The sequence below is a fragment of the Carcharodon carcharias genome, chromosome 15 (assembly GCF_017639515.1).
Source record: "Carcharodon carcharias isolate sCarCar2 chromosome 15, sCarCar2.pri, whole genome shotgun sequence".
NCBI lineage: Eukaryota > Metazoa > Chordata > Chondrichthyes > Lamniformes > Lamnidae > Carcharodon > Carcharodon carcharias.
In genome coordinates this window covers 48,633,193-48,659,215 of record NC_054481.1, presented here as the reverse complement: position 1 = coordinate 48,659,215, position 26,023 = coordinate 48,633,193, and the positions used below count along the sequence as shown (strand labels likewise).

The following is a 26,023-nucleotide window of genomic DNA, read 5'->3' as shown; positions in this document are numbered from 1 at the left end:
CACCTGTCAATGGCGGGCTGCATTTCCCACCACCATACGTCATTTTAAAACATCTGCATATCATTATAAGCCCAGCTCGCCAGAAAAATCCCCTCACGTTGGATCAACTAGGCACAAAATCATGCCAACATGTTTCACAACTGTACATAAAAGATGTGCACCTGGCAAGCTGCACTTTGCTCAGGACTTCAAGGTTTGTTTGCCTACCTTGCTCCGGGCAACACTCACAGTCATCAATTCCAGACTTCATAGACAGCACCACATCACTTTTAAGGGAGTTCATGGGCAGGCCTGTACCAACCAGACCAGCTGTAAGGCAGGAGTGTCTTTTCAATGGCTGCAGGGCTAGGGCTTGCTTGGGGAAGGGGGAGAAGTAGCCTCAGGCAAGGGAAGAGGCTGCAGGATGAGGGCTGAACTGGAGAAGGGATTATCCCAGGGTGTGTGAGGGGGCACATGTTGATCTGTGCAAGTGGCCTCAAAACGGTGAGGGCTGAGGAGGCAGTCTCCAGAGGAGATGAAGGTAATGTGAGGGTTTGTGTGAGAGATTGAGTGGTGATGTCCCTTGAGCTGGCAGTGAGTGAGATGCCAGTGAATATGTGATGGGCTTATGAGTGTGTGAGTTTAGAGTGATGAGATGGCTGCCTTACGCTGGTGACATGGATGAGATCATTCACCTGTTTTCTGCACTGGATGGCCAACCTCTTGTGTGCAGCTTTGGCACTGGCCACCGCCTCCTAAGCTGGAGTGGTGTGATTGATGGACTCCTGCTGCCAGAACATGAGAGGACATCACAGCAGGCCTCCACAGTATCCAGAAGGCATCCCAGGGATGCATCACTGAAGTGGGCTGCAAGCACTGAGAAGTATGCATGCAGCTGCAGTTTAAATATGGCGCCCTGCATGAGGAAGCAGTGAGGTGACAGCATGGCTGACAAATCGGAGGCAGCGCTTCAATGAGATGTTGTGTTTCCTGTGGCTACATAATTTATGAGGCAGGAATGGGGCGATACAGCACAAAAAGCTGCCATTGCAGCCGACGGGTAAAACATCCTTTTTCCTGCCTGCTACTGCACTGAGCGCAAATCTGGAATGATTCCGCCCATTAGGTCAAATTTTCACTCTCAAGTCAGGAGCGCAGAGTTGGGGAAAATTCCCAAAATTGAAAACCCTACTTGGTAGAAGGTGCTCAGGGCATTCTAATTTTTGTTCCTGAGTAGCAGGTGCTAACAGGAGTCAGGTCCAATCCACCGACCCCAGAAAGGGTTCAGAGGCAGCCGCAGAGGCTGCTGGGTGTGGAGATGGGCTGTGTGAAAGGCCCATTTCAATGATCCGGGTCTTGATCCTGTAAAACAAAACAAAAAACAAAAAAAGATGTCTAGCCCTCATCCCTTATGCCCCCTCTACCACACACTCCCCATGTCCATCTATGCCAACTCATGCCATCTCATACTACCAGCCAACTCCTATAGTCCCTCATACCCTCCCTGCCAACACATTCCCCTCCCACCCATCCCATGGTCTCTCATACCCTCCATGCCAACCCTCTGCCCACTCCTCATGGTCCTTCTCCACTCATTGCCAATTTATGCCCTTCTATCCATTAACCATGGCCCCCTCGTAATCTCCATGTCAACCAATACCCCTGTACCCACCCCCATGGCCTTTTATAGCCCCTATACTGCCTTAGTGTCAACTCATGCCAACCTATGACCACTCCCCCATCTACCAACCTTTGCCCTTACACCATCAATGGTCCACCACGAGCAGACTACAGGAGCCATGCTGAAGTGAAATAAAATGACATTCTAAGTGTCTATTGCAGCCTTCACTAATTAAAGAAAGCATTCATTGATAAAACCCCATTGAATACATTTAAATTCCTTCAAGAATGTAATCCTTTATAAAATAACTTGTATTATAAAAAAACTTGCATTCATAGCCCCCCATCAAAGCCTTTATAACCACTTAGAGATGTCAATCAAACTGTGAACTCACAGGTTCCCCTACTTTGCTAATGATAGGTTGTGGAATCAGTCATGCAGCATGAATCATCTAAGGATAGCCCTCAAGCTAATGATAACCCTCAGGCTTATGACAACAGACAGCTACTGAAATTGCAAGCAGTCATAGTAGTCAGGGCATTTTTTAACTTTAAAGAGCTTGGGGATTTAAATGCCATGACAGCTTGACAATTCCACTTTTTATACACATTCTTGTCTAATTTTAACAATCCCAAAGGGCACCTTTCCTCTCCCAAAGCACACTTGACCTCACCAAAAGGGGGCCTTATCTTGCCCCGAGGTGCCCTGGGTCTATCCAAAAAGGACTCTTATTTCTCCAAAAGGGTATCCCACCTCTCCAAATGACTTCAGCATCTTTAGACCTTTTGTTGAAATGTCTAAAGCTCATGAGTCATGTTTTGCACATCTCACTAATGAAAATTGCATCTGTTTAAAGGCAACTGCACTAATACCTGTGCGGTTGACTCCGTGAACCATGGCTGGGCAAACCACAACCCACCTCCACAAGCCCCGTCCCCAACCCCCAGCCAAAATTGTGGGTGCCTGGTTCAAGAATCGGTCTTCCAGAATTTGGGCCCCAGCACCATTTTGGATAAGTCGGAGACCCCTTCCATCCCTGAGAAAATCCAGCCCAGAAAGTAATGTGTGTTTTTCTGACAGTATTGGGGGTGAATATTCTCAGCTCCAACACAGCTGCCAGCATTTATTAGCAAATATAGCCACGTTCTACTTGTGGACTGTTCCAAAACTCATGAGGAACTGCAAGTAATTTAACAAGTGGCCTGCATTGCCCTCCCTCAGTCATCTCTCAAAATATCACTTTCAGCAATGGTGTACATTCTGTTCTTGGTAATGGCGTGTTCCCGAAATTTAAGAACATTTTTCAGCACCATGAATTAAACCCCACATTACCAGAGATTGCAAGCCCATCAACTAAGCCTTGTTGCTACAAACTAGTTTCTTAACCTGGCAAAGTACACTTAAGGAGGACCTTCAAGAGTGGGACACCACAGGGGCTCGAATAAAATAAATCGCAATGGACCAGGGCTGGTGGCGGAGTCTTGCTGCCCATTGACCCGCACAGGACCGGAGGAACTACGTGTAAGTAAGCAAGTCCAAGCAGCAGTTATTAGTTCAGGAAATCAGTAAATTGTGTTACCAGGATCAGCTATTTTGCTTGTATTTTACTTATCTGGTATTAACTTGATCTTTATGAGGAGTTGGGAATTGATTTGCTTCATATTTCAAGTGCAGACAATGTCAGTTAATCAAAAGATAAATGAGACCCTCTTAATTGATTGGAGATTTGTTAATGGTGTTTGGCTCTGCAGGCAAGTTGTGTAATCCGTCAATTCCATTTCATATATTATTCCCCAGCTCCCCACTTCCCAGGAACGGGTTAGTCATATTTCCATGTGTGGCAGTCTCAGTTGCACTCCTGACTCTTTCTTAAACATTAGGTTTGTCTGAAAACCTCTGCTACAAAACGTTCAAGAGTTTAAAAGCTGAAGCTTCATGAAGTACTCTGATTCATTCCTGTGTTACATTTTGTTCCAATGCAAAATAATTTACAGCTGCTGAAGTGGATTTAAATGATAATAACAAGCTGAATTTATAACTCTGGCAAAGAATTTTAAGTATCCTGTCAGAAACGCTCCTTTGAATGGCAAAGGCTTAATTACAGACTTTTCACATTGCATGTATTCTGCTTTTAGCATTTGCCAAGATTTCCAGCTCTATTTAATTGTAAATAAATGCATAAAAAGACTTGGGGCCGAACTTTGACCTTGCCCGGTGGGCTCGGCAGGGGTGATCAGGAAGCCGACCGCTGCCCGCAGTCGGGGTCGGAGCCCGATTTCACACTGATGGGCCAATTAAGGTCCGCCCAACATGAAACACGAGCGGCAGCGCTGAGCTCTGCTGGTGCAGATAGGGGAGGATCACAAGCATGAACTTCACACACGCACACGGGTGCATGCTTGAAAATCTCCCTGAGATACAGAGCTGCTTCAGGGAGATGAACAGTTTTAAAAAGTAGAAAGAAAGATTTTTTAAAAGTTATAAATCATGACCCCTGATGTGACTCTGTCACATGAGTAGGGGCATGTTACAAATGAAATATTATTTTATTTTTATTTGCTGTTGATGAGGTTTCCAAAATAATACAAGGACTGCTTGGCCTTTTTACCTGCCCGCCAACCGTAAGGTTGGAATGGCAGCGCCAAATTTGTTTCAATGACCTCATTAATGGCTTTAAAAGGCCTTTTAATTGTTGGCGGGTGCACTGCCAACTTCAGTGTGCGCCTGCCGACTGAAATATCATGCGACTGTGCATTGACGTTGGGACGCTTGCCCGATGTCAAAGCATGTCATTATACGCTCAAGCAGGTAAAAATTCTGCCCTTGCATTTATATAGTGCCTTTGAAGGCCTGTGGTTGTCTCAAAATGCTTTACAGTCAATGAAATATTTTAAGTGTAAGCACGAACACAGGACAGTCAATTTATCTATAGGAAGTTCCCACACTCAGTAGTGTGACAATGACTTTGTTGTTTAGTCTTCTGAGTGAAGGGAAATTATTGGCCAGGACATTTGGTGAACTGCCTGTTTCTTCTTCCTTGGGATCTTTTACTTCCACTTCAGAGATCAGACTTGATTCAATTGGTCTCATCTGAAAAGCAGCCCCTTCAACGGTACTCTGTCTGTACAGCTCTGGGAACATCAGACTGGAGCTTGCACTCAAATCTCTGAGTAGGCTTGAACCTACAACTTTCTGACTCAGGCATAAGTGTTATCAATGGAGCCATGGGTGCCACCTTAATATTAGTTGTACTAAGACCTGGTCTGTGTTTAATCTTAATCATTTTGAAATGGATCAGTAATATAATGACTGCTGGTGTAAATGCCTACAATTCCCTTGAAGCATGTGGTGTATTCCTGGATCCTGGCAGATTATTAGGGAAAGATGTGGAATGGAGGTCGGATGCTTTGTCTCAAGAGAGTGAAGTGGGAGTGTTGGGGAGCTTTACAGATGCAGCCTAAGAGAAGGTAATCTCCTTGCAAACGTAATGGGCAATACAGGTTGTTGCAGATAAATCTAAAAAAGCTGAAAATAAAATCATTTCTTTCAATAAAGGGATAAGGCATGGTCATGTTCCATACCAGACCCATGGAATCAGTTAGACAATTAATGATACCATGAATTAATTCAGTGGCAGCAGTATGTACCATCTACAAGGTGCACTGCAGTAACTCAGCAAGGCTCCTTCGAGAGTACCCTGCAAACCCACGACTTCTATCATCTAGAAGGGCAAAGGCAGCAGACACACAGGGTGGAATTTTCCCTGGAACTCCACTAAGAGCGGTAGCAGGCGGGTAAAATGGAGTCCTTCCTGCTGATGAAAATGGCGGGTTTTCACGTATCGTCCCGAGCCCGCCTCATTATTTATTCATTCCCTTCAAACACACCATTTCCATGGTGAGCAGACGCTCACTTGCCCGCCTGCCATCACCCCACTGTTGCGTCACACTGGCCGCCAGCTTTGAAAGGCAGCCTGCAGCAAAGCACTCATCATGGGCAGCAAAGTCACCAACCCGGCTTGAGAGATGGTGGCAGCAGTGGTCAGCGCCAATGCCCTGGAGAGGAGGACAGCTACCCAGTGCCACAGAAGGATGAATGATCTCCTCCATTCCACCAGGGTAAGTCACTCTTTTCATCACTCCCAACTCACACACTCACAAACCCATCACACATCCACAGGGCTCTCACTCACTTCCAGCGCAATGGGCATCGCCATTCACTCTTTCACACACACCGTCATTGTCCTCATCCCATCCATGAGACCACTCACCACACACACAGGCCAGGCGTACTTATCATCTGGTCCAGCAGGCATCCTGATACACTCTCCCCGTCTCTATCCATGCAGGACAAACTGGCTGACGATAGGAGGGAAAGGTCGCAGACAGGTGGAGGGATGCTGGAGATCAAAGTTCTGACAGAATTTGAAAACAGAACCATCCAGCTGGCTAGCGATGACTGGGACTGGTCCAGTGGAGGCAGGGAACGTTGCTGAGTCCGAGTCAGATGATGAACCTCTGGATTCGGTCATGTCACAGTTGCTGGAGCTGCAAAGGTAAGCTCGGGAACATCAGGAAGGGATGGCCACTGCACTCCTCAGATTACAAGGCACGATGGAGGAGTCCTTCCGTCTTCAGGCTGAGGTGATAGCGCCGGCATTGCAATGCACCGAGGTCAACGCTGGCAGGATGGCAGCTGCCATGGAGACCTTGGTCCAGGATGTCACTCCTGCACTGCTGCATAGGCTTAACTCCATCGCTGATGCCATAGTTGGCCTCCAACAGTGTGTACGCAAGAGGGCTACTGGGCAGCTCGATCTCACTCCAGCTACCCCTTCCCCTCACGGAGTTCACCAGAGGCCCCTGGGCACCCATAGGGAGGAAGATCAACAGATGCACGCTCCGGGGCCATTCACCCACGTGACTCAGGGAGTGACCAGCCCATCCGAATCCCCTCTTCCTGTGGCCTCCGCGGACAGAGACCTAAGTGCTATGGCTTGCTGTCGCTCCTGGGCAGTGTGTGTGTGTGCCCCTGCTGCACCTTCTTCATGAGGTTGATGCTCTTGCCTTTGCACGGCCAGATACCTCAGTCACTCTCTCCTCCATCTTCTTCGCATTATATAGGTCATCAGGCATACAGCTAGGTCACCAGGGGCCATGATCCAGATGTGGTGCTCCGGCAGCATGAAGGAAAGAGAGGGACATGGGGGAGAATTTTCTCCCTGTCGGGGATGGGGGTTGGATGGGAGTGGGCGCGGGCGGGCTCACTGCCCATGATCATCTGCGTGCCGCCATTATACGTCGGTGGGCCAGTTAAGGCCCCTCCAGTGTGACATGCACCCGGAAGCGCTGTGTGCTCCCTGTACGGGTGGGGGGGAGGAGGCTGAGTCAGGGCCTGTGCTCTTTCACGCATGCGCATGAAAGAGCGCAGAAATCTCCGAGGCACAGAGCTGCCACAGGGAGATTAGTTTGATTTTTGAAAATTTTAATAAAGAAAAAAAATTTTAAGACATGTCCCCTCATGTGACAGTGTCACATGAGCTGGGGCATGTCAATGACTTTTATTAAAAATTTTTATTAAACTTTAAAAACCTTCATGAAATCTCATCCCGCCCGTGGATGAGGTTTTATGATAAGTGCGAAGGCCGCCTGGGCTCTTCGCCTGCCCATTAACCTTAAGGTTGGGCAGGCAGCTCAGTTAATTAGTTTAATTGCTGTTTAAATGGCCTTTGACAGTTCGGCAGCTGCGTAGGCGACCCGGTGTGTGCCCGCTGAACTGAGGATTAGAATGATGTGCAGTGATGTCGGGACGCACACCCAACGTCACCATGCATCATTTTTCATCGATCCAAAGATTCTGGCCATGGTTATCATGGCTGTACTTAGCATCTTTCCTGGCCCTGTGTCACCACCCCTTAACACTTCCCGGAGAGAGCTGGTCACCCCTGGGATGGCCAGAGATGAGTGCGTTGCATGGCAGACCTGGCAACCTGAGACAAGAGGGACAATGGTCCAAACCGGGATGCTGAGATTGCAAGGGGCTGTGAGCGCCTCCAGCAGTGACTGCTACATGGCCAGCATTGGTGAGGACATTGTACAACGTGTGCAGTCCAACTGCTCCGCTGTCCAATAAAGTGGTGGCGGACTTGCAGACTGTACCGGGGTGTGGGGGTGGGGCATGCAGGGTTGGGCGGGGAGGTGGATGGCAAGGAATGGATGACTTGGTGGCCCTTTGATGCCTCTGCGTTGCTTGTGTGGGCAGGATCAGGATCAATGACCTTGGGGTGGGGGGGTGTTTGCTAGTGCGGTCGGGGAGGGTTTAAACTAGAATGGCAGTGGGGTGGGAACCTGAGCAGGGAGACAGAGAAGGGGAAAACAAGGATAGAAACGAAAGACAGAAAAGTGAGCAGCAAAAGTGGAAGGCAGAAAAAAACAAAGGCAAAAACAAATGGGGTTGTAGTGCAAAATAAAGCTAAGATGACTAACAAGGTTAAAAGGACAAGCCTAAAGGCATTGTAATGTGTGAAGCATTCACAATAAGGTTGATGAATTAACAGTGCAATTAGATATGATATAGTTGCAATTATGGAGACATGGCTGCAGGGTGACCAAGGATGGAACTGAACATCCAGGTGTATTCAATATTTAGGAAAGACAGGCAAATAGGGAAAAGTGTAGCACTGTTAGTAAAGGAGGAAATTAATGCAATAGTGAGGAAGGATATTGGCTCGGAAAATCATGATGTGGAATCTGTTTGGGTGGAGATGAGAAACACCAAGGGGCATAAAACATTGGTGGGGGTTGTCTATAGGCCCCCAAACAGTAATGGAGATGTAAGGGAAGGCATTGAGCAGGAAATTAGAGACACATGCAATTAGGGTAGAACTGTAATCATGAATGAGTTTAATCTACATATAGATTGGACAAACCAAACTAGCCATAATACTGTGGAGCAGGATTTCCTGGAGTGTGTACACGATGGTTTTTTAGACTAATACATTGAGGAATCAACTAGAAAGCAGGCTATCCTAGGCTGGGTATTGTGCAATGAGGAAGGATTAATTAACAATCTTGTTCCCTTGGGGAAGAGCGACCATAAAATGAAAGAATTGTTCATTAGCATGGAGATTGAAGAAGTTGAATCCAAAACTAGGGTCCTGAATCTAACTAAAGGGAACTACGAGGGTATGAGGCGGGAGTTGGCAATGATGGATTGGGGAACCTTACTAAAAGGGTTGACAATGGATTGGCAATGGCTAATATTTAAGGAACATATGCATGAATTACAAAAATTATTCATTTCTGTCTGGCACAAAAATAAAACAGGAAAGGTGGCTCAACTATGGCTTACAAAAGAAATTAGGGAAAGCATTAGATCCAAAGAGGAGAAATATAAAATTGCCAGAAAAAGCAACAAGCCTGAGGATTGGGAGCAGTTTAGAATTCAAAAGTGGACAAAAAAATTGATCAAGAAGGGGCAAATGGAATATGAGAGTAAACTTGCAGGGAACATAAGAACTGCCTGTAAAAGCTTCTATAAATATGTGAAGAGAAAAAGATTAGTAAAGACAAACATAGGTCCCTTACAGTTAGAAATGGGAGAACTTATAACAGGGAACAAAGAAATGGCAGAAGAATTGAACACATACTTTGGTTAGGTCTTCACAAAAGAGGACACATATAATTTCCCAGAAATGTTAGGGAACCAAGAGTCTAGTGAGAGGGATGAATTGAAGAAAATCAGTTTTAGTAAAAAATAAAATGGTTCTAGAGTAATTAATGGGGATGAAGGCTGAAAAATCCTCAGGGCCTGAAAATCTACATCCCAGAGTACTTAAGGAAGTGGCTCTGGAAATATTGGATGCATTGGTGGTCATATTCCAAAATTCTATAGACTCTGGAGCAGTTCCTACAGATTGGAGGATGGCAAATGTAACTCCACTATTTAAAAAAGGAGGGAGAGAAGAACACAGGGAATTACAGACCAGTTAGCCTAACATCAGTAGTGGGGAAAATGCTAGAGTCTATTATAAAAGATGTGGTAACAGAACACTTGGAAAGCATTAACATGATTAGACAAAGTCAGCATGGGTTTATGAAAAGGAAATCATGCTTAACTAATCTGCTGGAGTTTTTTGAGGATGTAACTAGTAGAATAGATAAGGGAGAACCAGTGGATGTGGTGTATTTGGATTTCAAGAAGGCTTTTGATAAAGTCCCACATAAGAGGCTAGTGGGCAAAATTAAAACACATGGGATTGGGGGAAATATACTGGCTTGGATTGAGATTTGCTGGACAAACTGGACACTGGGGGACATTATCCCCCCCATCGTGGGAGGGGTGGGGGCGAAGTGTGGGAGTGGGTGCCAGTGGCCGGTCTTCCGATCAGCACCCCTGGTCGTGGGGGGTGGGGTGGTGGCGCTGCCATTTTTTGTGGGCGGGCCAATTTCGTGCATGCGTGCGAAAGAGAGCAGAAATCTCCCTGAGGCAAAGTGCTGCCTCAGGGAGACTAGCTCTGAATAAAAAATTGACAGAAAGGTAATTAAAAAATTTCCCTGACATGTCCCCTCATGTGATACTGTCACATGAGTTGGGACATGTCCTTAACTTCTATTTAAACATTTGATAAACATTTAAAAGCCCTCATGAAACCTCATCCCGCTCATGGATGAGGTTTCATGCTTTCTCCAAAGCCCACCTGAGCTCCTGGCCTGCCCGCCAAGCTAAGGCTGGATAGACAGGCCCATCAATCAAGTTAATTAGCTTTTTAATGGCCTTAATAGGCCATTGGCAGTTCAGCTAGTGCGCAGCCAAATTGGTTCTGTGCTCGCAGGACTGAAAAGATAAATGACGCGGGGTAACATCGGGATGCACGCCTGATGTATCCCTGCATCATTTGACTCGTCGGCAATCAGGCCCAGCCCCTGCTCGCCAACCGGAAAAACCTGCCCCGAGAGTGGGAAGAAATGGGTCTTTTTCCAGGTGTAACGCAGGGATCAATACTTGGGCCCCAGCTATACACGATATATATAAATGACTTGGATGAGGAAAATAAATGCAATATTTCCAAGTTTGCTGACCACATAAAACTGGGCGGGGTTGTGAGGAGGATGCACGGAGGCTTCAGGGCAATTTAGACAAGTTGTGGGTCTGGGCAAATACATGGCATATGCAGTATAACGTGGATAAATGTGAAGTTATGCGCTTTGGTGTGAAGAACAGAAAGGAAGAGTATTATTTCAATGTTTGTATATTGGGAAATGTAGATGTACAAAGGGATCTGGGTGTCCTTGTACACCAGTCAATGAAATTAAGTAGGCAGGTCTAGCAAGTAATTAGGAAGGCAAATGGCATGTTGGCCTTCATTGCAAGAGGATTTGAGTTAAGAAGTAGGGATGTCTTACTGCAGCTTTATAGGGTCCTGGTGAGACCACACCTGGGGTATTGTGTGCAGTTTTGGTCTCCCTACCTAAGCAAGGATATACTTGCCATAGAGGGAGTACAGCGAAGGTTCACTAGGCTGATACCAGGGATGGCAGGACTGTCGTATGAGGAGAGATGGTTCGACTGGGACTGGATTCATTAGAGTTTAGAAGAATGAGAGGGGATCTAATTGAAACCTATAAAATTCTAACAGGGCTAGACATACTAGATGCAGGGAGGATGTTTCCTCTGGTTGGGGAGTCTAGAACCAGGGGCAAACAGAAAATGCTGGAGAAACTCAGCAGGTCTAACAGCATCTGTGGAGAGATAAAAAACAGAGTTAACATTTCAAGTCCTTACGACTCTTCTTCAGAGCTCAAACAGGGGCCACAGTCTCAGGATACAGGGTAGACCATTTAGGACTGAGGTAAGGAAAAATTTCTTCAGTCAGAGGATGGTCAACCTGTGAAATTTGCTGCCATTGAAGTCTGTGGAGGCTGGGTCACTGAGTATAGTCAAGAAAGAAATTGATAAATTTTTGGATATTAGGGGCATCAAAGAGTATGGAGAGAAAATGGGAATATGGCATTGAGATAGAGGATCAGCCATGATCATATTGAATTCCGGAGCAGGCTGGAAGGGCCGAATGGCCTACTCTTGCTCCAGTTCCTATGTTTCTATCTGCTGTTGTGAAACACGTTGGTGTGCTTTCCCGCGAACATGGACGGATGATATAGTGGGGCTCCAAGAGCCTGGCGGGATAGCCTTTCAATTACATGCTGATGTATTATAATTAGCTCCCCACTGACCCATGGTGGGAAACACAGTCCACCACTGGTGGGCTGAGTGGAATATCACGACCTGCCCTCATGCCATTGTGGAGCAGGTCACACCATATTTTCTGCACACACCACCTATCACACCTGCCACCAGCGGGCTTAGAAAATTCCGCCCATCGGAACACCACCACCGCTTGCAAGTTCCCCTCCAAACCACATACGGTCCCGACTTGGAACTATATCGCCATTTCTTCAGTGTCACTGGGTCAAAATGCTGGAACTCCTTCCTTAACACCACTGCGGGTGTATCTACATCACTTGGACTGCAGTGGTTCAAGGCAGTGGCTCACCACTTCCTTCTCAAGGACAATTAGGGATGGGCAATAAATGCATGCGACACCCACATCCTGTGAAAGAATAAAAAACTACAGTAGAGAAAGCTACCCTTAAACTCTATTGCAATGATTGATTGGCCTCTTAACAGCAGTGCCAAATAAACAATAAGCAGTTCTTCAAGTATCCATTACAATCACTTATTTGAGTCATTTGCATAGGTGATTGTTTATGGATAGGATAATATTAATTTATTGTGTTCTCTATGAAGAATCAGCTTTCAACAGGCTGCTCCTGGTGTTTGAACTATTTGATGTGTTTGCTATGAATCTCTTGTCGTACTTGTTTGGAGTTACTGCCGTAGATCTTGACTTTGTGCACTAGTATAAAATAGATGGTAGTAAATCTGAAGCCCACTTTACATTTCTTTCCATTTTTATTTCTATCGACAACAAGGAACCCCACACAGGCTTTCCAAATACTGGGGGAGATATTACCTCATGCGAAATGCACCCACTTTCACAGAGTTAAACTCTGGTTCATTGTCTCTGGGGGTGAGTTCCAAAGCCCACTTCTGTAAATTCTCCCGTTGGCAATGAAGAATAGTTCACATAACAACACAGCAAATAATACAGGTGCTGGGAATCTGGAATAAAAACAGAAAATGCTGGAAATACTCAGCAGGCTAGGCACCAGCCGTGGAGAGAAAAACTGAGTTAATATATCAGGTCATTGACCCTTCATCAGAACTCAGGAAAGATGGAAATGTTTTGAGCAAGTGAAGGGTGGGGCAGGATGTGGAAGAACAAAAGGAAAGGTCTGTGATAAGGCGGAAGGCAGGAGAGATTAATTAATAAAAGATTTCATGTTACAAAAGTGAAAGGGTGTTTTAATGGGGAAAGTAAAGAAACAAAATGTCTGTGTCCAGATGAGGTGTGAATGGCTGAATATCCGCCATCTGAATGCAAAGTAAATGAGTAAAGAAAGAAATTGGAAAAACCCAAACCAGCAAAAAACTGAAACAAAATGGAGGCAGATACTATGATTTTGTTACAATCAGGTGAGGAGGAATCAAATGTCTCCCCCTCTTTTCTCTCTCCTCATTTGACCACAACAGGTTTTTTTGTTTGAAAAGGATATACTTGCCAATTCAGTCAGTATTTAACTCTTTATGTGCTGTGATCATAAAAGAACCACTAGGACAGGTTTAACTAAGTTCAGGCTTTGGGGTTGTCAGGAGATGAATTAAAGCTTTTAACAAAGAGGTTAGCTCTTGGGATTAGCCATCTTGGGCTGTGAGTTCAATCAATTGAGTCTCTATGTTTATAAAAAATCTGTTCTTAAAAGTTCAATTCAGATTTCCAGCCAGTGGATTAAAAATCATTAGTTGGATATAAAAGTGCATCTTCGTGACAATCTCAACTTGTTGAACTCAGGGTCAAGCTTGCAGACTGAATGGAGTTGTTCCACAAGGTGGTCACCCAGCCTACGTTTGGTCTCCCCAGTGTAGGCGAGACCACATCATGAACGGTGAATACGGTATACTGAATTGAAAGAGGTACAAGTAAATCGCTGTTTCACTTGGGTGGAGTTTGAAGCTTTGGGTGGTGACAAGGAAGGAGGCAAATGGGCAGATGGTGCATTTCCTGCACTTGCATGGAAAGTTGCAATAGGAAAGGGAGGGAATGTTGGAGGTGACCGAGGGGTCAATCAGGTTGTTATGGAGGAAACTTTTTAAAATTATTTTATGGGATGTGGGCATCACTGGCTAGGCCAGCATTTACCACCCATTTCTAATTGCCCTTGAGATGGGGATGGTGAGCTGCCTTCTTGAACCGCTGCAGTCCATGTGCTGTAGGTACACTCACATTGCTGTTAGGAAGGGAGTCCCAGGATTTTGATCCAGCCACAGTGAAGGAACGACCGATATATTTCCAAGTCAGGATGGTGAGTGGCTTGGAGAGAACTTCCACGTGGTGGTGTTCCCATCTATCTGCTGCCCTTGTCCTTCTAAATAGTAGCACTCATGGGATTGGAAGGTGCTGCCTAAGGAGCCTTAGTGAGTTTCTGAAGTGTATCTAGTAGATGGTACACACTGCTGTCCCTGCATCGGTGGTGGAGGGAGTGAATGTTCATGGATGTGTTGCCAATCAAGTGGGCTGCTTTGTCCTGGATGGTGTCAAACTTCTTGAGTGTTGTGGGAGCTGCACTCATGCAGGCAAATGGGGAGTTTTCCATCACACTCCTCACTTGTGCCTTGCAGATGGTGGTCAGGCTTTGGGGCGTCAGGAGGTGAGTTACTCACCGCAGGATTCCTAGCCTCTGAATAGCTCTTTTAATCACAGTATTTATATGGTTAGTTCAATTCAGTTTCTGGTCAATGATAACTCCAGGATGTTGATAGTGGAAGATTCAGTGATGGTAATGCCATTAAATGTCAAGAGGCGGTGGTTAAATTCTCTCTTGTTGGAGATGGTCATTGCCTAGCACTTATGTGGCATGAATACTACTTGTCACTTGTCAACCCAAGCCTGAATAATGTCCTGGTCTTGATGCATTTGGACGTGGGCTGCTTCAGTATCTGAGGATTCATGAGTGATGCTGAACATTGTGCAATCATCAGTGAACATCCCCACTTCTGACCTTATGATGGAAGGAAGGTCATTGATGAAGCAGCTGAAGATGGTTGGGCCTAGGACACTACCCTGAGGAATTCCTGAAGTGATGTCCCGGAGCTGAGATGATTGACATCCAGCAACCACAACCATCTTCCTTTGTGCTAGGTATGACTCCAGCCTTCAGAATGCTGAAAGAGAAGGGCAGGGGAAGCTGTGTTTAGTAAGAAATAGTCTCTAGTCAGTCTTGTCAAATGCCAATTTTATACCCCACCCAGTATTGACTTCAATGGAGAGCAAAAATTGGGTGGGGTGTAAACGCAGTGTTACAGCTGATACTGTTGGTTTCCCAATGGAGGATATTGGGATTGCTTTCTTCTTCTAACTTGTTTCATTGCTTTAAACACTGACGTACACATGCATCAGTTGTACATATGCATTAATCACAGAATTGGGTATTTAATGAGACATCACACTACACAATCCAGTTTGCGCTGTCAGGCAAATCATAGACCATCAACGAAACATAAAAGTGACATCAGAATAACAACATGGGGACACCAATTTGGTCCTCTCTATCTCTTCTAATCATTGTTACTGTGGTAATAAGGCCCATTGCATTTTATTACTATAAATATCAGTGACAAAACCAACACTTCCCAGATCAAAGACATGGATTAGTGACTGTCACACATTCTATCAATTCTTTAATCTGAGTGAACGCTTGTTTTAGGTCCTTTTACATATGTTCAGCAGAAAGCTGATTTAACTCAACATCTACTGATCCCACAAACATTATATGTAGGACATCGAGGTACATAGGTAGTATTAACTGGCATTCCCATAGGTGAGTGAGGTTAATTTGTTAAAATACATCAGTCTTGTATACACAGCTCATTTAAGGCAGTGCCACTGTGTGAGCTGGAACTGTTATAAAGCTTTGATGCAGTATGTTCTTTAAAAGAAATTAGTCTCTTTCATGATGTCTCAAATAGATAATCTAAGATTAGAAAAAAGGTCAATCCAAGGACATTGCTTTGGGAAAATTCACCACCGTGTGCAATGATTCGTAATTTTATTAGTCACGACTGTCATCATTGATACCTTATGCTGCATGTTTTAATATGACATGAAAAAATGATATTTTAGTATTCCCTTTACACTGAAGGTGTTTCAGAGTACATTGCAGATCGTAGAGAGAAATGGTCGCTGAACAGAATGGGGAGTGAAAGAAGACTTAGGAAGCAGAGGCAACTGTATGGTCAGAGAGAAGGGATTTTGGGAAGTTTTTGAAAGGAAAGGGGAAGACACAAGATGCAGGACCTTAGACACAAAAGTGCCTAGAGCAGAGGCATATGTATTGTAAGAACACTTTAACGGCAGAGTTTCATGAGATTCATGCCATCTTCAGTCAAATGATAAGATCCACCATTCTAATCTACTAGATTCCTCTGGTGGCACATAATAGAATGAGAAAGGAGAAAAAAAGAGAGAAACTAACATGTAGAGGCAAAGCTGCTAACTCAAACCACCAACGTTAGAGAGTTTTGACACAAGAGAAATGATTATGCATCTCTAAACTTAGCTTTGAAAATTCTGGGAGAAGGGAAGACTAAGGGAGAGGAATTCTGTACTTGAGGAAAGAACTACTTAGAGCAAGATACTGATGAATTGATATTTCAGAAAATGAAGATGGAGAAAGGAGAAAAAACATGCAACACACCATTTTTCTGCTTAACAGTAGCAATGCCCATAGCGTCATTGATTGAAGCAAAGCAAAAAGAAGAATAGAGATGGGATGGGTTCATCAGATGGGAAACAAAGACAACTATGCGCAAAATTATGGAAGAAGTATTGGAAAAGTCACACCGGATATGTAAGCAGTTGTCAAATCTTGGATGCCCTTGGGCTTTAAAGGGACTTATGGGACTAGGATGGGTCAGACAAGAAAAGGGAAAACAATGGGCAGATTTTATTGGCCCTTCACAGTGGGCTGATGCAAGTGAGGAGGCCTGGAAAATTCCTTGGCCTTACCGCTGCCTTCCTGCCCACCCTGACCTGTGTGCAGGTGGATCCCGGCAGGTAACCCTGCTTGGGCCTCAGATTGGAAGGAAGGGGCGCCTCCCCGAAGGCCCCCCTTTCCAAATCATGTGCCCCATCCCCTCCCCCACCCGCCAGCCCCAGGTCTGCCCTCCACTTGTGCTCCCTCCCTGCTCGCCTCTCCTGGACTTCAGGACATGGGCATTGCTTGTGGTCCCAGTCCTGGCCACTGCTGACACTGGTGTTGACTGCAGAGCTGCCAGCCCTGTGAGGTGCAACTTCTGCCGTGAGGGTGGAAGTCCCGTCTCAGCCAATTAACAGTCCTGGAACTGAAACTTTAGGGGTGGGGCGGGAAACCCTGCCATCTGAAAAGTCCTATTTTTAAGTGGAAGCTTTAACATTGCAGGAGATGTGAAAATTCCATTTGAAATCAGAGATTTTGACAGAAGAGAGGATTAAAAAAACGGAGCCATTCAAAGTTAGCAGCAGATGTATTTAGCCAATTTCCACATTAGCTAAAGTGATGATATGTTAACTGGGCAGGTTGTCCAATACGCAGGCTGTTATGGAACTGCGGATGGTGAATGCTGATTTGTTCGAATCTCAGAGGGAAACCTGAAAGAACTGCTACAATTATTTTACAATTTGTATTTATTTCGAGATGCGGGCCTTGAATTCAGTAGTAATAAGGCCACCAAGTCTTATAGGTTTCTTACAAAACTAAATTAAACATATATTAATTAAAAACTGATTTTAAGCACAGATGTAGGTTTACAAATTACTACTATGATAACTCTTAGCTCCCATAATTAATCTAACTCCCAGTTACACCTTCGTTAGGGCAACAGTAAAACACCTAGGGCGGAATTTTCTGAGCCCGCTGGTGGCGGGCTTGATATGTGGCATCTGTGGGAAATATGGTGCGACCAGCTTCACGACGGCATGAAGGCAGGTTGCGATCGTCCACTCAGCTCGCCGATGGTGGGCAGTGTTTCCCACCATCAGTCGCCAGGGAGTTAATTGTAATACATTAGCATATAATTAAAAGGCCATCCCACCAGGCTCTTGGACCCCCGCTGGATCGTCCGTCCACGTCAGCGGGAAAGCACGTCAATGTGTTTCACAACAGCACGCAGGTGACATGCACTTGGCGGCCGTCGCTCTGGGGGATCTGAGGTGATTAAGCAGCAGCGTTCTCCATAGCTCCATCTCGTTTACAGGCCTCAGGAGCACTGATGCCTGGCCCCAGAGGCAACTACTGAGGAGGGGGGGGTGTGTCCAGGGGCAACTGCTTTACAGGCTTGGAGGCAACTTCTGAGGGAAGGGTGTCTGGGGGCAAATGCTGGTTGGGACGGGGCGGCCACTTATCCCTGGCCATCCGAGGGGTGACCAGCACTCTCCAAGAAGCGTTAAGGGACAGTCACACAGGTCCAGGAAAGGTGCTCAGTACAGACTTGATAACCACGTCTCTCTCTCCTTCATGCTGCGGGAGGACCACATCCAGATCGAGGATCCTGGTGAACAGGCTGTATGCCTGATGGCTTACAGAGACCATAGAAGATGGGGGAGAGAGCGACTGAGGCTCCTGGCTGTGCAAAGGCAGGAACAGCAACCCCAGGAAGCAGGGGTTCCAGGAGAGACAGCGAGCTGCATCTGGTTGGTACCTAGTGACACCCAGGGTCTATAGGCACCGCCTGCCATTCCTGCAGATGACTCAGAACCAGTGTCACTGATGACTGCGCATGTCTAGGGACCTGATGTCTCACATCTGCCACACTGTAGGACTTGGCGCCAAAGGGGCTTGGAGGACATCCACTGACAGTGGCTGTCAAAGTGACCGTGGTGCTGAATTTCTATGCCAGTGGTTTTCTCAGGGCTCCATGGGTAACCTCTGTGGGATTTCACAATCCGCTACCCATAAATGCATCCATGAGGTCACGGATGCCATCTTCTCCATGGCACACAACTTTCTGCATTTCGCCCGGGACTGGAACAGCCAGGATGCAAGAGCCATTGGATTCACCCAACTCTTGGGATTCCCACAGGTGCAGGGTGCGATTGACTGCATTCATGTGGTGCTCAGGTCTCCGTCTCTACACGCAGTGGACTTCATCACTGCAAGAGCTTCCACTCACTGAATGTACAGCTGGTTTGTGACCACCAGAAACACATCCTGCAGGTGTCCAGGGAGTGTGCATGATGCCTACATCCTGAGTTGCTTGCAGATCCCTGCAGTCTTCCAGGGTCCACAGAGGCTGCAGGGTTGACTCCTCAGGGACAAGGATTACCAGCAGAGGCCGTGGCTGACGACACCCGTGTGGCAGCCTCAGACTGCAGCAGAGCGATGCTATAATGAGGCTCATGCTACAACTCGCAACTTGGGGAGCAGACCAAAGGGATGCTGAAGATGAGGTTCCAGTGCCTGGACCAGTCTGGTGGAGCCCTGCAATACAGTCCACAGAGAGTGTCGCACATCATTGTCGTCTGATGCGTCCTTTACAATCTGGCCCTGCAACAGGGAGAGGAGCTGGATGAGGAGGAGATGGAGGAACTGCATCTGGTTGGTACCTAGTGACACCCAGGGTCTAAAGGCACCGCCTGCCATTCCTGCAGATGACTCAGAACCAGTGTCACTGATGACTGCGCATGTCTAGGGACCTGATGGCTCACATCTGCCACACTGTAGGACTTGGCGCCAAAGGGGCTTAGAGGACATCCAAGATGGAGGAGATGGAGGAGGACGTCAGTGGGGATGAGGGTGAGGGGGTCCTCGATGGTGACAATGATGGGGGTGAGGCTCTCGCACTGGCTGGATGAGGATGGCATGTTTGGCAGGCCCTCAAAGCCAGATTTGTGCAGGATGGTGACAACATGTAGTGAAGTGTCCCCAGTGAGGTGTGAACGCTTGACTCCAGTCTGGCTATGGCAGCGCCAATACCCTCTGTGATAATGCTCCTGTCATGGAGACACAGTGGATGCCCATAGTCCCTACATTCGAACAAAAAGCAGGAGTAGACCATTCAGCCCCTCAAGCCTGCTTCGACATTTAATAAGATTATGACTGACCTGATAGTAACTTCAAATCTGCATCCCGCCTCACCCAATAACCCATCACCCCCTTGTTTACCAAGAATCTATCCATCTCTGCCTTAAAAATATTCAAAGACTCTGCTTCCACTGCCTTTACAGGAAGAGAGTTCCAAAGACTCACGACCCTCTGAGAGAAAATATTTTGCCTCATCACCATTTTAAATAGGCGACCCCCTTATTTTTAAACAATGATTCCTAGTTCTAGATTCTCCCAAAAGAGGAAGCATCCTCTCCAAATCCACACTGTCAAGTCCCCTCAGGACCTTATGGGCAGGATTTTACATTCGTCAGGTGCCTACACCCAGCCTGATTGGGGGTAAAATCACGTGTGATAACATTGGGCGAGCGCCCCAACATCATCGTGCACTGTCGTGATCTTTCGTTCGGCAGGCGCGCACGAGAGTTGGCAGCACACCCACCGACAATTAAGAGGCCTATTAAGGCCCTTAAGCAATTAATAAATTTGTATTTATTGCTGCCCATCCAACCTCATGGTTGGCGGACGGGCGAATAGGCCAAGCGGCCTTTGCATTTTTAACAAAACCTCATCCAAGGGCAGGATGAGGTTTCTACAATTAAACAAAAAATTAGTATTAACTTTTGGGCAGAATTTTTATTACGTGAAGGTTATTGTAAGTGAGTGCCATGTCAGGACATTTTTTTTCAGAATTGAACAATCTTTTCTCTTGAATTTAAAATTGTTCAGCTCTCTGAGGCAGCTCTGTGCCTTCAGGGAGCTTTCAGTGCACACTCCCCCACACATGCACAGACTTTAGCCCTCGCACTCCTCCTGCCCCCACCCTAGCTGAACTCCTCAGCGCGCATTTCATGCTGGATGACCGTTAATTGGCCTGCCAGCATGAAATTGCGGTCAGGGGCCAATTGCGGGCAGTGGGCCGTTTCCAGGCCGTTCCCAGGCCTGTCTCCCATGCCTGCCCGACAAACAGAAAAGCCTGACCTACATGTTTTAATCAAGTCACCTCTTACTCTTCTAAATTCCAGTGAATACAAGCCAATCCTGTCCAACCTTTCCACATAAGATAATCTGCTTATTCCAAATAGTAGTCTGGTAAACCTTCTCTGAACCGCTTTCAATGCATTTACATCCTTCCTTAAATAAGGTGACCAATACTGTACACAGTACTTCAAATGTGGTCTCACTGGTGCTCTGTGTAACTGAAGCATAAGCTCAATACTTTTGCATTCAATTCCCCTCGCAATAAATGATAACATTCTATTAACTTTCCTAATTACTTGTTGTACTTGCATACTAGCCTTTTGTGATTCATGCACTAGGACACCCAGATTCCTCTGCATCTCAGAGTTCTGCAATCTCGCACCATTTAGATAATATACTTCTCTTTTATTCTTCCTGCTAAAATGGACAATTTCAGATTTTCCCACATTATACTCCATTTGCCAGATCTTTGCCCATTCACTTAACCTTCTATATCTTTTTGCAACCTCCTTATGTCCTCTTCACAAATTACTTTCCTACCTATCTTTGTGTCATCAGCAAATTTGGCAACAATCCCATCCATCCCTTCACCCAAGTAATTTATATAAATTGTAATCAGTTGAGGTCCCAGTACTGATCCCTGTGGCATCTTGTTACATCTTGCCAACTTTCTATAGAACCAACATTTACTTTGTTAACTTCTTTCTTTCTCAAATATTTATTGAAACTCTTACTATCTGTTTTTATATTTCTGGCTAACTTTCCCTCGTACTCTAATTTTTCCCTCCTTGTTCATCTTTTAGTCATCCTTTGCTGTTCCTTATATTCTGTCTAATCTTCTGGCCTTGTACCTATCTTTGCAAAATTATGTACTTTTTCTTTTAAGTTTGATACTATCTTTAACCTTTCTAGTTAACCATGGATGATGTGTCCATCCCTTGGGATTTTTCTTACTTGTTGGAATGTATCTATTCTGTGCATTCTGAAATACCCCCTTAAATATTTGCCACTGCATTGCTATTGACTTATCCCTTAACCTAGTTTGCCAGTTCACTTTAGCCAGCTTTGCTTCATGCCCTCATAATTGCTCTTATTTAAGTTTAGAAACATAGACTTGGACCCATGCTTCTCTCCCTCAAACTGAATGTAAATTTCAAGCATATTATGGTCACTGCTACCTTTGGGCACTTTCACTATGGGGTCATTAATTAATCCCATCTTGTCGTACAATACCAGGTCTACTATAGCCGGCTTCCTGATTGGCTACAGAACATGCTGTTCTAAGAAACCATCCTGGAAATGTTCTATGAACTCCTCATCTAGGCTACCTTTACCCATCTGACTTTTCTAGTCTATATGTAGATTAAAATCTCCCATGATTATCACTGTGTCTTTCTGACAAACTCCTTTTATTTCTTTCTTTATGCTCCATTCTGCCTTACGGTTATTGTTAGGGGGCCCGTACACAACTCCCACAAGTGACTTCTTGCCTTTATCATTTCTCATCTCTACCCAAACAGTTTCCATATCCTGGTTTCCTGGACTTAGGTCATCCCTCTCTATTGTGTTAATACCATCATTAACTAACAGAGCTATCCCTCCACCTTTTCCTTGCTTCCTGTCCTTCCTAAATATCCAATATCCTTTAATAATCAGGTCCCAATCCATGTCCTCCTGCAGCCATGTCTCTGTAATGGCTATCCGATCATACTTATTTCTACGTGTACTCTCAGTTCCTCTGTTTTGTTTTGAATGCTTCAGCATTCAGATACAGAGCCTTTAGTTTTATCCTTTTATTCTTTTTATAACCTCTAGCCTCATCTGTTGATTTGCTTTTAGTTTTGTACCCTCTATTCCTTCCTGTCACAGTCTGTTTTTCATTTCCTGTAATAATACTGATCTCCTTTCCCTTGACTCTATTCTTTGATTCACCACATCTTCCCAAATTTGTACCTTTGCCACTACTACTTAGTTTAAAACCCTCTCTACTTCACTAATTATGCAGCTTGCAAAGACACCAATCCCAGCATGGTTCAAGTGTAGACTGTCTTAACGGTATAGATCCCACTTCCCCCAGTACTGGTGCCAGTGCGCCACGAACTGGAACCCATTTCCCCCACACCAGGCTTTGAGCCACACATTCATCTCCCTAATCTGATTTATCCCATGCCAATTTGCACGTGGTTTAGGTAATAATCCAGAGATTATGACTTTTGAGGTTCTGCTTCTTAATTTGCTGCCAAGCTCCTCATACTGATAATGCAGAACCTCCTTCTTTGTCCTGTCTATGTAGTTGGTACCAACATGGACCATGACGACTGGGTCCTCCTCCTCCCACTGCAAGTTCCTCTCCAGCCCCAAGCAGATGTCCCGAACCCTGGCACTGGGCAGGCAACACAGCCACCTGGACCCATGCTCTTTGCTGCACAGTGTCAATGCTCTGACTATACTGTTCCCTACTACCACTACGTTGCTTGTTACACCCCCTGCTTGAATAGCTTCCTATGGCACGGTGCCATGGCCAGTTTGCCCATCCACCCTGCAGCCCCCACTCTCAGCCAAACAAGCCAAAACACCTCGAACCTGTTAGACAATTGCAAGGGCTGAGGCCCCTGTGCTCCTGCCCTCAGGGTCCCCTTACCTGCCTCGCTTGCACTCACACCCTCCTGTCCCTGACCACTAACCAAATCAAAAGACACTATCCTAAGGGGTGTGACCGCCTCCTGGAAAAAGTGCCCAGGTAACTTTCCCCCTCTCTGATATGCCACAGTGTCTGCAGTTTGGCCTCCAACTCAATAACTCAGAGTCGAAGTTCCTGCAGCTGCAAACACTTACTGCAGGTATGTTTGCCCTGGGTCACACCAATATCCAGATGCTCCCACGTCCTGCAATTGCAGCACATCACCTGCCCTGCCATCTCCAATACGTGTTAATTAATTAAAAGTTGCTAATTAATTAATTATAATTAATAAAGCCTACATCTCCCAATAGGTTTTGGCACTGCTACTAAACTTTACAATGCTGATAAGACAATACAGTACTTACTATACTGATAAAACTACTAATACCAGTTACTGGTTTACCTACTCCTTCTGCTGCAAAGTGAAAATCAACTACTGGAGGCTGAAAAAAAGCAGAAGAAAAGCACCTCCTCCCCACTCTTTACCCTTCATGGTCTGCACCTGAACTGTGCTGGGACTGGTGTTCTTGCGAGCAGCATAACTAGTGAAGTATAGAGGATTTTAAACTAAGTAGTGGTGGCAATGGTACAAATTTGGGAAGATGTGGTAAATCAAAGAGTAGAGACAAGGGAAAAGAGATCGGTGTTATTATGGGAAATTATGGGGGGGTGGCAAGCCGTACCTTAAAGGTGCTGGGAGCACACAGAGTGAGTGACAGGACCCTGTGCCGCCAGCCCAGAACATTGTGGCAGCAATGATAAGCCCCATCGAAGTGCAGGCATGACTGATGTGACCAGTGATGGTGAAGGCACACCTTCAGTGTGCAGGGAAGGTTGCATAAAACACGGGGAAGAAGCCCTGGACTGAGATACCTGCCTCTATCTTGTGCAGGGACCGAGGTTTCAAACCTGAGTGACACGAACATTGCTCACCAGAATAAGGAGTCATAGGCAGGGATACGTTCTTGGGAGTTCATTAACAAGGTGAACATTATGTACAAGTGAATAACACCAGTGCCCAGGCTGTGCAACTACATCTTCTTTTGTTCACTTCGGCAGCACATGTACTAAAATTGGAACCATACAGAGATGATTAGCATGGCCCCTGCACAAGGATGACATACAAATTTGTGAATCATTCCATCTTTTTTAGGATGGTTGTGCTCAGCCCTGGCATCATTCTGGGCCTCGAGGTGGCACAAGTGCACGGTTGTCTTCCGTCCGAGCGTATCCCTGCTCAGACGGAATTCCACATTGGCCCCAAGCTCCAACCCCTCCCTTGGGAGCCGGAGCCCCACAACCTGGGTCACCTCAAGGAAATGCACTCTGTGCCCTTTAGTACAGTGCAGAGGAGTTTCCCCGGGCTGCTGGTGCACACCCTTCACTTCCTTGACCTCACCTGCAGCCCGGACATGCCCTGGCGTGCCTTGTTGCCGTCCGGCAGTGGAGGTCCCCAGTGGAGGGCCCTCTACAGGGTGTCCTCCCACTTTCCATTGGGGTCCTGGGGTGGAGGGTGTTGCATACAGTAGTCCCATACAACCGTAGTTTGTGTCAGTTCACGGACTCCCAAGATGCCTGCATTTTTTGCGGCCTTGTGGATTGCGTGGACCACACATATATAGGTTATTGTAGGCTGCACCCCCATTTTAGTTATCTGAAGAACCTTTCTCTGTTGTTTTGTTTGCAAATCAGTCCCTCGCTCCTGATCTACGGGCGCCCAGTGTAGAGGGGGAGGGGGAGGGGGAGGGGCCGGGAGGGAGGAGGTCCTCCTTGTGAACCTGCTCCTGGGCCTGGCCAAGTTGACCATTAACTGGTCCAGGCAGTGGACAATCAAGGGGGTCAGCTGGCCTGACTGTCTGCCCCTCTTCCATGGTTACATTCGGCCAGGTGTCCCTGGAGAGGGAGCACGCGGTGTCTGCTGGCACCTTCGAGGCCTTCCATGCTCAGTGGGTACCGTGGAGCCTGGGGTGTTTTATCAACCCCATTAACCACATTTTGGTTTAATGTTTGTAAGTTTCCTTTATATTTTGTCTTTTGTTTTTGCAGTTTCCCTTTAAAGGGCTGTCTTTTAATTTGTCCTTTGGTTTGTTAATTTAGTTCTGTAACTAAAAGGGTTACATTTCTTAACCTTCCTAACCCTGCTGCTATGTCTTGGTGCTTCCGTGACATTCTCAATGGAGTTGGAGGTGGCCTGCTGACTGCTACGCCCTGTCTGTGATGACCTTGACGGGCGTCCCCTGGAGGGCCAAGACCTGGAGGGCCCCGCCCTGCTTTCAGGGTCCTGCTGTGAGGCAGTGGCACCCTCCTTGGCCTGTGGAGCTTGAGCTGCTGAGGTCACAGGAAGAGGGGATTCGGATGGACCAGACACTCCTGGAGTCATCTGGGTGGATGGCCCCGGGGTGTGTATCTGCTGATCCTCCTCCCTACGGGCGCCCAAGGACCCCTGGCTGACACCATCAGGAGAAGGGAGAGCTGGAGTGAGGTCGAGTTGCCCTCTTGGCTTGA

The 26,023-nt window shown here is 46.2% G+C and overlaps 1 non-coding gene across 1 annotated transcript; it reads left to right on the top strand.

Moving 5' to 3' along the window:
* Positions 1-24,563: 24,563 nt before the first annotated feature.
* Positions 24,564-24,668, top strand: LOC121288750. Its single transcript, XR_005945431.1, has one exon. It is a non-coding gene; the product is annotated as a U6 spliceosomal RNA (small nuclear RNA).
* The last annotated feature ends 1,355 nt before the right edge of the window (positions 24,669-26,023 follow it).